At 42.3% G+C, this 11,707-nt stretch overlaps 1 long non-coding RNA gene across 1 annotated transcript in view; it reads left to right on the top strand.

Moving 5' to 3' along the window:
* Positions 1–11,025, top strand: part of LOC106724202 — an 88,320-nt gene extending 77,295 nt beyond the window's left edge. Inside the window, exons 2-3 of the long non-coding RNA XR_001359949.1 lie at positions 3,237–3,377; positions 10,721–11,025. This is a non-coding gene — a long non-coding RNA (uncharacterized LOC106724202). The remainder of the gene's footprint in view (positions 1–3,236; positions 3,378–10,720) is intronic.
* The last annotated feature ends 682 nt before the right edge of the window (positions 11,026–11,707 follow it).

Raw genomic sequence — 11,707 nt, 5'->3', positions numbered from 1 at the left:
AAATGGTACAATTTTCTTTTTTTTTTTTTTTTTTTAACAGCCAAGTAGTAAATGTATCACATCTTTTTTATTCACTCATCTACTGACCAGCACTGGGGCTATTTCCAGATCTTGGCTATTGTAAATAATGCTGCTAGGGTTACATACATTTTTTCGAATTGGTGTTTTGGGAATCTTAGGATAAATTCCCAGAGTGGAATTGCTGGGTCAAAAGGCAGTTCCATTTTTAATTTTTTGAGGTAACTCCATACTGTTTTCCACAGTAGCTGCATCAGTCTGCATTCCCACCAGCAGTGTATTAGGGTTCTCTTTTCTCCACATCCTCAGCAACACTTGTTGTTTGTTGTCTCATTGATGGTAGTCATTTGGACAGGTGTGAGGTGATATCTCCCTGTGGTTTTAATTTGTGTCTCTCAGATAATTAGTGAACTTTTTTTTCATATGTTTATTGGCCATCTGTATGTCCTATTTGGAGAAGTATCTAATCAGATCCTTTGCCCATTTTTTAATTGGATTGCTTGTTTTCCTGGTGTTGAGTTGTATAAGTTCTTTATATATTTGGAAATTAACCCCTTATCAGATGTATCACTGGTAATATGTTCTCCCATACAGTGGGTTCCCTGTTCATTTTGTTGATGGCTTCTTTTGCTGTGCAGAAGATTTTTTTTTTTTTTGTTAATCCTCAGCCAGGGATATTTTTTCCATTGATTCTTACAGAGAGTGGAAAGGAAGGAGGGGGAGACGGGGGAGGGAGAGAGAGAGAAACATTGATGTGAGAGAGACACATCAATTGGTTGCATCCTACACGGGCCGGCGGGGAGGGGGGAGGGGAGAAATGAACCTGAAACCCAGGTACATGCCTTTGGCCGGGAATTGAACCCATGACTCTTCATTGTGAGGACCAATGCTCTATCACTGAGCCACACTGCCAGGTTGTGCAGAAGCTTTTTTGTTTGATGTAGTCCCATTTGCTTATTTTTCCCTTTTTTAAAAAGTTAATTATAAAACGTGAACTTTTCACAGGGAGCACCCTTTTGTAAACAAGTTTTTATCTACTGTGCTAATTTAGTAATTAGGCTGCTAATAAACCAAATCCACTCATAGAGAAAAGCTCAGTGTGATATATGAATGAGACTGAAGTGTCAGGTTCAATGACAGAGTTTTGGAAAACATGAAATTTTAGAGGATGTTTGATTTCCTTTTAGTTTAATTCATTTTTTGCCTTTTCAGTTCTTCAGAACTATCAGCACATGGTATATATAACATTTAGATTTTTAGCAACAAAGTTCAGAATAAAGCTGAATTCTATTCCCTAATAATTCATTTATTATTTGATTAAGAAAACTATGTGTTTATCTCAAACTTGCAGCCAAGTAGCATCCCATAAAGTACATTTTGGACAGAGGGAAGCTACCCCTTTTACTGAAATTTTAGCAATTCAACTCAATTTGGATACAAATCATTCTAAAACATTCTACATAGTTTCTTTTCTTTATAACATTATTACAAAAATGAAAAAAAGCAAATTCCTTTATCTTCTGCCATATACAAACTGATTCCATTTTTGTATTTTCTCATACTTTGTACCATATGCATGAATTGTAAAGTAGGAATTATTTTAAAATATAATTGACATAACTTAATTATCTCAGCAGAGTTTGAAGTGTTTAATATGAGCACTGTTTTCAAAAGGGCCTTTCGGGTTTGTTCCAATAACATTATTGCATTGGGAACACTGCAAACACTACAGATTTTGATTTCAACATGGCATTTGACAAGTCTCTTCAGATTTGGGCAAAGTGAAAAAATGTTGGGAAGATGAGAGTTCCTTTAGGTGTATTTGTAACTGAAAAAAATGACCATAGAGTTTCAAATAAAAAATTAAAATAACATTGTGTGCTTTCCCCTTATTGAAAAAGTAATATGTGTTATCTGTAGACATTTTGGAGAATTAGCTAAGTACAAGGAATAAAATGAAGATCACATACAATCCCAAACCAACATCTAACCATTCCTCAACATTTGATACATATATTAATAGAAAATGAAATCATACTGTAATCTTTTAGTAAAACATTTTGTTTACTTAGTATATTATGAACGTAATTCCATGTCATTATTATTCTCCTACATTATTCTCCTACATTATTTGCTAACAAATGCATGCTATTTTATCAGGTGAAGATACCATAATACATTTAACATATCCTCTGTTACTGTTTCCAACATTTTTGTTATTAATATTAGGACTACATATTGAATTTTCCAAAGGCCTTTTTTAGCATGTATTTAATTGCTTAAGTGATTTTCTTCCTTGTACTTTTTGTTGTGGTGAAGTATTTTTAACGTCAAATAATTTTTGCATTTCTGGAAACCCCCTTATTTGATTATGGTATTTATTTTCATTTAATTTTAGTTATGGAAATTTCCAGACCAACTCCAAAGTGTAGAGAATAATGTAATAAATTCTCATATAACCTACACCCAAATTCTATAATTATCAACATTCTTGTTTCATCTATTCTCTCTTCCTCCCCTTTTTGGTGGAGTGTTTTAAAACAAATTTTAGGACAACCTACCATTTTACCCATAAATACTATAATATGGTTCTCTACTAGATAAGGGCTTTAAAAACACAAGCACAATGCCATTATGACATCTAACAAAAGGACCAATTAATACATGTGCTCATTTCCTAGAGTCATACAGCAACCTATCCAAGTTCAGTGTTCTCCAATTGCATCACTATTGGGTTTTTGGAATTGCTGATTTGTTTTAAGAAGTCTCTTTACAATAGCCCTCCCTTCTTTTTAATTTGTGTGTGTGCTTTGTTGAAAAAATGGGGTCTTTTTTTTTGTCATACTCTGCACTCAAGATTTGATTGATTGCATCCTTGTGGTTATAAACATACTCTCCTTTCCCTGGCATTTTTTTTCATTAGACCTAGAGTAGACTGAAGTTCAAATTTTAGGCAAGAATATTTCAAAGGAGGTACTGTCTCCTTGCTTTTGTTCCACGTCAGGAGGCACATAAAATCTGCTTGTCCTACTTAGTGGTGTCAGGATTCAGGTGCTGCAGTCCCGTGCGTCCCTTACGAAGTTCCCCATTATTTGTGTATCCTTTCAATCCAGTGCTGGATTTGATTGGCCGCTATTTTATTTATTTATTTTTTTTACATCTGTAGTTCATAAGTGAGCTACTTCTCTTGATTCCTTTCTGTGTATTGCCTTTGACAGGTACAGGCAATAGGATTAAAGAGCAGGAATGCAAAGAGAATGGTACTTGGATTGATGTCGGGCAACCTGGTTACCATCTCATAAGGCTGTGATCACTTGTCCGAGATAGGCACAGCACTCAACTGCCTGAGGGAGAAACTGGTAAGAATACGATCGGAACCAAAGCAGAGCCTGTCCTGAGAAAAGAGAACATAATTTGGAGTGATTTCAAATGCTCAGGTGGCTCTTCCGTCTTCTGCTGGTCACTGGGGTCTTTATTTCCAGAGCTAGTTACTACCAGGAGGCTCTGAGGGGGACAGTGCAGGAGAGCCCCTCCAGTCTAGCTATGAAAGCCCTCCTCGTATCCAGAACAACAAAAGAGCATTTCTTTCTTTCTAGATAATAAACAGTCAATCATTTTGAATAGGTGTTGTGTCAGGACTTCAACTATTCACCATCCCCCGCCCCCCCTCCCCCCTCCCGTTTGCTGCCTACAGTCAATCATTTTGAATAGGTGTTGTGTCAGGACTTCTACTATTCACCATCTCCCCCCCTCCCCCCTCCCCGTTTGCTGCCTGGAGTTTGTTTTGTTTTTGTTTTTATGATGAATACTTTAAGAGATATTTTTATTGTCGGAAGGCTGACTCCTTGACCAGAAAGACATTGTTTTGCACAAATGTGTGTGTATATATATATAGCCATGCACTGGGGTTATCTCAGCAGTCACACCCTAAGGCTCAGAGGGTGGGGGTATGGGACGCATGAAGTCTGCACAGAGTCCTGCCCACTGCCTTCCCCTTCCATCATGTTCCTGACCTGGGGCCTCCACAGTCTTTATCATTCCTTATTGCTAAAATCCTGAAACTTTGGGTAACTCGCGTTAAGGATGTTCTGAACTAATCTCTGCCAACAATTTTATTCTGAATGTCCAGGCAGCTTCATTACTGAGGTTGATATAAGACCTAGTTTCCAAGCATCCCTCCTTTTCTCAATCATTACTGGATAAACATTCACTGAACCGTCTTGTGCCAGGCACTGGCTAATGCTGGGCCCACACCAAGATGAATAAGACATGTTTCCAGCAAAGGGACAGATCTAAGCAAATAATTACCACAGATGTGAACGTGGGAGTACAGAAGGAGAAAGCGAATCTCCCTGGAGGAAACGGTTTTTCTCTTGGGTTCCGATAATTCGTTTGCTTCTCCCAAATTGTAAATCTCCGCTCTCGGTGGGGCACTTTCTTCTGTCCCCGCGGTTTGGGGCAAGAAGAAACCCTCGGCCACGTACCTCTAGAAAGACCAGCCCCGGAGGAAACAACAGGACCCTGTCTCAATATTGCTCCTCTGTTTCCTCATGCAGAAAGCATTTCCTCTCCGACATCATCTGCGGGGCATGGCCAGAGTGACTGTTCTTAAAATAAGCAGCCGTTCATATTCAAAATGATGCCATTGTCCTCTCCCTCCCTTTTTTGTCATTTCAAAATATTTAAAAACCACTGATATTTCTCTGAAGCCCAACAATGACTAAAGTTGGCATGACTGGTAACATGACTGAAATTAAAGGGGTGGGGGTGGGGATCAGAGCCTCTTTTAAAAGAAGAACCTGTTTGGAAATGCACTCAGGAGGCCCATGGTGGCCGTTGGAAAGGTCCCTGTATCTTGCATCTGCCTGTTGCCCATCTGTAGAAGCCGGGATGACATGAAACCCAAGTCCCCGTCTCCCAGTGCAGGGGAACTTGGCCACCTCCGCCTCTGTGGGAGAAACTCAACAATGACAGAAAAGCATGTTTCTAAAAAGCCTGCGGTGGCTTGTGTATCCATTGGAATGATAGCAATTCCATACCTGTGGCCGTGGGAGCCCTCATGTCATTCTAGAGCAGCGGTTCTCAACCTGTGGGTCGCAACCCCTTTGGGGGTCAAACGACCCTTTCACAGGGGTCGCCTAAGACCATCGGAAAACACATATATAATTACATACTGTTTTTGTGATTAATCACTATGCTTTCATTATGTTCAACTTGTAACAATGCAAACACATCCTGCATATCAGATATTTACATTACGATTCATAACAGTAGCAACATTACAGTTATGAAGTAGCAACGAAAATAATGTTATGGTTGGGGGTCACCACAACATGAGGGACTGTATTAAAGGGTCGCGGCGTTAGGAAGGTTGAGAACCACTGTGCTAGAGGCTCTCAGTTTACAAAGAAGCCCACAACCAGAAAACGACTTCATGTCCTCATGTACCGATGCTGATGGGGTTGTCACAGAAAATCAAGTGGAAAGCAAAGGAGGGACACGCCGTTCTGCTCACGGTTTCATTTTGGGATTCTGTCCGTTGCACGGAACTGTTAGGAAGCCTGTAAGTGTTGTCACACTCTCGGGGAAGAGAGTCAGTCCTTCGGAACATGACTTCCAAGAAGCATCGGCACCGTGTCTGCTCCGATCCCGTGCGCATCAGGACAGCCGATCGAAGCGGGAAGTTCACGTGTCAGTCTGCAGACTGACCCACACTGACGCTGCCGCCCAGAGACAGGGAGGGGGCCGCTATGTTTCCATAGCGCATAAACGGAAAAGCGGAGGGCATTCTGTGTAATGGGCACAGGCAGACACTGCAATTTTTGAAAACACACACACACACACACACACACACACACACCCCAAAAACAGGTTGTTTTGACTTCCTGACACTCACAGCTAAGTAATGCTTTCGGTGCCTGCGCTCAGCACTGCGGGAGGGGCCGGCATCCTGTGCCTCTGTCTGGCAAAAAGGGCCAGGAGCTAGGCAAGATGCCGCTTGGTGACCCACAGGAGAATAATGAGGTTTCACACTGTCCAGGGACAGAAAGAGGGTGGATTCTGGAGGTTCAATTCTGTAAAAGAATAATCAAAGATGTTCATAAATATTAAATATTTCCATTTGGGCTATGTGTTTTCACTTTTTTAAAAAAATTATCTGCTTTAAAAATATATGCCAGTCTCTATCAGATTCAGTTAGGAGAACAGAAAGCACACTAGGTATTTTATTTTACTTCATTGTGTTTTTTCCATCACCATGTATCCCCTCTGCCCTTTAAACAGAGGTGGTGCTATACAAGGAATGAATAGGCTGAAAGGAAGAAAACAAGGATGGTGAGCTAACCCAGAGATTAGTAAACTGGAAGTAGCTACCACCACTCAGGCTGGGTGAGAAGATACAAAAGAAAGAGGCAGAGATACCAGGACCAGGGGGCAGAGTAAGGAGCAGCTGCCTCAGAGTGGGGTGGGATTGGAGGGGGGGTGGGTGGGGGAAGGAGGCCACTGCTTAGCTGTGCTGAGTTGGCTGACCGGGTGCCATGCAGTTGTGCTCAGACCATCGAGGGAACTGCTCAGCTGGCTCCGATCTCCGAGGGGCTGCCTTGTGGCCAGAGCTGGGCCTGCTGGGCCTCCCGAGAGCGCCCCGCATGCTGTCCGGGGGCCAAAAGATGCTAGAGTCGCTGCCATCTATTTGTGTAGAGAGATGCTGACAGCTGCTGGAGCAGGGGAAGAAAAATCTCTTCTGTCTACCTCCCCAGAGCCTCTCACCAGCAGAATCTGCTAGAACAAGCTGTCAAACGTGTCTTAGAAATGTGTTCCTCATCTCCCCAGCCCAAGTGTCACAGAGCACAGTGTAGGAGGGCAGAAGACAATAGGTGAATAGACTGTCACAGATCCTCCCTATGGCTAGCAATGACCCACATGCTCTCTTCTACCCACTTTAAAACTTCTATTTTACAATAATGTCAACCTCATGCTCTGTCTAGCTAGCATGTTGTAACTTCCCTTTGTGCAAACATGCTTTCACCTTCTTCCCCCCCAAAATGGAGACACCAATGTCTAAAACTCTTCATATCTATCTCTGAGTGATCATTTTTTTTGTTTTGTTTATTCACTCAAGACTTTATATTGTAAGTTAATTGTCACCAGCACTCTCTCTATAAAATAATAGGGGATTAGAAGAAAGAAAATGACCGGACCCAGATGAGGAAGAAACTATTCCTATCTGCCACTTTCTTTCTTTCTGGGCCTGGTGACAAAGCCACAGCTGATATTTATAACGTCCTTTTTCTACCCCCATCCTCCCCATCCCTGGCCTTCAGCCAGCTGGTCAGCGTTTTTACCTAGTGCGGCAACCCAAACCTTCATTTTTGAAGGGTACGAATTCTTTTTCAGTCCTGTGGTGTGTGGACGTAACAAATGACTCTGAGCTGCCTTAGAGACGCCTCTCAGTTTTAGACCTAGTTTTTCCTGCCAGCGTCGTGTAGCAACTGATACAGGTCAACAGAATCAATCACCCCAACCAAGTACAATAACCCCTTCCTTTGTCTGTTGGTTCAGCAACATGAGGGACCCAAATTGCCAGATGGCAATCTTACCTTCCAGTTCAATGGAACAATTGTGTCTCTTCCTTTAGGAACTAAGCTCTCTAACAAGTGCCCATTACAGGAAGTGTGGGGATAGGAAACAAAAAAATCTGTAAGTGGATTATTAGGGGTAACAGAGGAACTGGGTACTATTATCTTCACCTCTTTATTTACGGATCCATTGATTCCGTCTCTGGGAAATAAAGCCCTATACATTGGTCATTGGTTTAGAGCATATACTGCATCCTGTACAGTAGTGATCCCACCTCTCAGGACATTCTCTCAGAACCCTAATTGAATCTTTAGGAGGCCGTGCTACCTTTCTCTCAGGCTAGATGCTCCTAGATGTTATGGTAAGACCAGTGAGTTCCATTGGCATAAGCCCATTGCTATGTTTTGGGGTTTTGTTTGTGCTTTTTGCTGTGAAATGAGTTGCTGGGTCTGAAGTAGTTTGTTCGGGTTACCGTGGAGGTGCATAAGGCAATCCATAAGTCCATGGTGTGTATTCGTAGAAGTATTGCAAGCAGAGAAGACAAATCACTCTCCAGAATAAGTACCTATTCCAGGAAGACAATTTCAGCCCCTCCTTATGGAAGGGTTCAGGGTAGCTCGTGGCTGGATTGTCCCCATTCCCCACCCAATGATGTCATCACAGGAGCCAACCTGGGCTTTTGCTATTGTTGGCTTGAGCACTTGATGGTAGTAACCAGGCACAATGGGTGATGAAAAGTCCATGGTGCTGGGCCCATGCACAGCCTCCATGCCTGGATCATGTCTCGTGTACACAAACCGATTGAGCAAGTGCCTTCTTTGGGCATTTGAAGGAAGGAGCTGACAGACATCCACTGTATAGGCTTTCTTCTTTACCTCATTATTAAGAGCTTTGTGTGTAGCAGATCCCTTTGAGAGTGTTCACATAGCTCCTAACATTCAACCAAACATCCTCATGCCCTGTGCCAGTGTAAGAGGTCCATCTATATACCACATGCAGACAGTCTTCTGTTCCTTTCTTTCCAAATCCCACAATCAAAAAAAAAAAAAAAAACCCGTACCCTTTTATGTAATGATGTTTACTTTGAATTTATATTAGTTCACACAAACACTCCATCCATGCTTTTGTTCCGGCCCTCCGGTCCAGTTTAAGAACCCATTGTGGCCCTCGAGTCAAAAAGTTTGCCCACCCCTGACATAGCTCCTAACATTCAACCAAACATCCTCATGCCCTGTGCCAGTGTAAGAGGTCCATCTATATACCACATGCAGACAGTCTTCTGTTCCTTTCTTTCCAAATCCCTGACAATCCAGCCAAACCATGAGCCATCACCCATTTTAGGTAGAGGCCCATCCACATCGTGGGCCATCTCTCAGGCCCCTCAAACTGGACAGTGAGAGATGTTGCTTAAAGTTATGCTCACAGAAAGGATTTCCCCTCCCGTGTGTGTGTGTGTGTGTGTGTGTGTGTGTGTGTGTGTGTGTCTGTTTAGCACACTTCTGACTGTGGCTATAACGCCCTCTTCTTAATTTGCCCGTAGAATGAGAAAAAAACATCTGTATATCAGACTCACTCCTCAGTCACTTGCTCACAGGGAGCTCTCCATAGAAACCTCGCACTGAATAAAGGCAGGCAGGCAGTGCAGCCGAAGAATGTGCAATAGGAGCCGGAGCCGTCAACACATGGGACTTGATTGTTCCTCTGGGATCTGCGAGTCTGATTTCGCACATACCATTTCCACTCGGTGACAAAGTGTTTCTGGGCATGCCTAATTATGAAGTCTAATAAATCAGATAACACCCAGACAGTTGTGGGCAGCTCATGTCATAGGGCTAGGGGTTCATTCTCTAGAAGGTTCATGAGTAAGGCCAGAGCAGTGTCTCATAAGGAAAACAGTTATCTGGAGGCTTTGCTTCAAACCCTCAGGCCATCCTCCTGGGGTCTGCCATGGGCTCCACACAGCATCCCTATTTACCATCGAAACGTCAAGTGCTCCTGGATCTGCTGGGTCATAAGGCCCATGTGGCAGCATAGCTTGCACTGGATTAGTCTGCAGTCTACAACCTGGACTAGCTGTGGAACCTTCTAGTACTTGCTCATCACTCAAAACTAGCTGCGTTATGGGTTACACACTGAATTGATCAGAGCGGCACACTCTGACCAATTTCTTGTGTCATTTGCTGCCTCCAAAATACAGAGGCCCTCCAAATGGTGAAAAATATTCTTGGTGCAAGGTGCAACAACTTGTCTTTCACTCTGGAGGGAATGATCTAATATGATCCAGAATATTGGACCCTAGAAACCTCATCTAGGAGGCTGGCTCCTGGATTTCATGGGTTGTAAATTTGAACCTCTGACATGCATGTGTCTGCGGCAGCTAATGTACAGGACACCTGTTGTTCACCAGATTCAAACATCGTGATGTCCTCTGTGCGGTGGATCAGTTTGAGCTCTCATGAGAGCAGGTCCTGCAGACAGAACAACTGTAAACCTACTTTTGCCCCACCCTGTATTAACAGCTGCCCAAATATAGGGCCATCATATGGGAAGTTGGACTTGGGCCTAAAAGGTAACAAGAAAATAATGAAAACACAGTTCTTTATACTTGATAGAATGTGGAAATATGTGGTGTATAGTATGGTAGTTAGGGCCAGGCATGGAAGAAACTTTAAAAAATATATCAAATATGATTACTGGGTCTTCATTTTAAAAGCACAACAGTATATAACGTGTGTGTCATTCTTTGCTCATTATAAAACATTGTTACATCTTCAAAGGATTATATAGAAGATACATGAATGAATAATGGAAAACAGTTAGACTCCGTAAGTGATACAACATTATTGCTGTAATGTTTAGTCCTCATAATAGATTTGTAGACTAATTGGACTAAAGTTTATTTACATTTTATAGATGAGGAAGTGAGGCTTTCTGTGTTTAGGTAACTTGTCTGAGTTCTCATAGCTGATCAGTAATAGAGTTTCAAATCAAAACCAGCTATATTGATTAATATATTGACATTGGTGATATTGTTAGGAATGTACATGTGTTTGCATAAATGAGATATTCATTTATTTATTCTTATTTTATTTTTCTCTCTTCTTTTTCCCTTCCCCAAATAAAACAGAGAGAAGGAGAGAGTTCTGAAGACTGAGAAAGAATGGTGGTCTTCAGTTTGTTCTTCACGTAGCAGAGACCCATGCCTCTTGAAGCATTGTGGGGAGAACTTGTAGAGGAAGGACTGGATGGTGTACATAGAGAGGCTCTACATGAGACTCTAGGCTTTCAGTCCTGGCAGAGAATTCTGTGCCAACCTTGGCAGAAATCAGCAGAGCCGTCTGAACTTACAGGAGCATGAGAGATTGGACAATGTGCACATGGGTGAAGTCTGCTATGGGGTGAAGACAAGAAGGATTGATCTAAACAACATAAATCAATAAATCAGCAGAGCCGTCTGAACTTACAGGAGCATGAGAGCTTGGACAATGTGCTCATGGGTGAAGTCTGCTATGGGATGAAGACAAGAAGGATTGATCTAAACAACATTAATCAATCTAGGTAAGTTCCCAGGGGCTTTTGCTCAACACTGGGAGGCCCAGGATGATGAGGACCTACACTCACATGTATTTTGATTTTGGAACAAAATGAAATATTGTGCTATTTCTCATACACCATTGTTTGTGGAGTTTGTACCTCTTCCTTATATATTTGTTTGGGGGCACAGAAGGGAAAAGCAGGGCAGCGATGATGAATGGACTGTGATTCTGGTTGTCAGAGAGCTGGAGAATTTGCTTCCTGTCACCATGGATGGAAAGAATGGCCTCCTGTGCACCTTAGTATCCCTATCAACCCCACATGTTTTCTGTTTATTATTGGTAGGTGCCAGTGGCTGATTCACTTAGCTGTTTGGAAGACAGTGCTAATGAGGCCAAGGTCAAGGTTCTCTCGTTTCCATAGAGTCAAACATACTCAGTGAGAGAGAACTTCAGTTTCAGTTACCACAGATTAAATTCCTAACCCGCACCTACTGCCTTGCAAATGCGGGCTGGGTGATGGGAGGCCAGGTGAGAGGGTGTGAATTATTCAGCACAAAGCTCACCACCTCCAAGGGCAA

Source organism: Myotis brandtii, unplaced genomic scaffold (assembly GCF_000412655.1).
Source record: "Myotis brandtii unplaced genomic scaffold, ASM41265v1 scaffold751, whole genome shotgun sequence".
NCBI classification, from domain to species: domain Eukaryota; kingdom Metazoa; phylum Chordata; class Mammalia; order Chiroptera; family Vespertilionidae; genus Myotis; species Myotis brandtii.
Note: the sequence above shows the minus strand (reverse complement) of the source record. Positions and strands in the feature narration are given on the sequence as shown.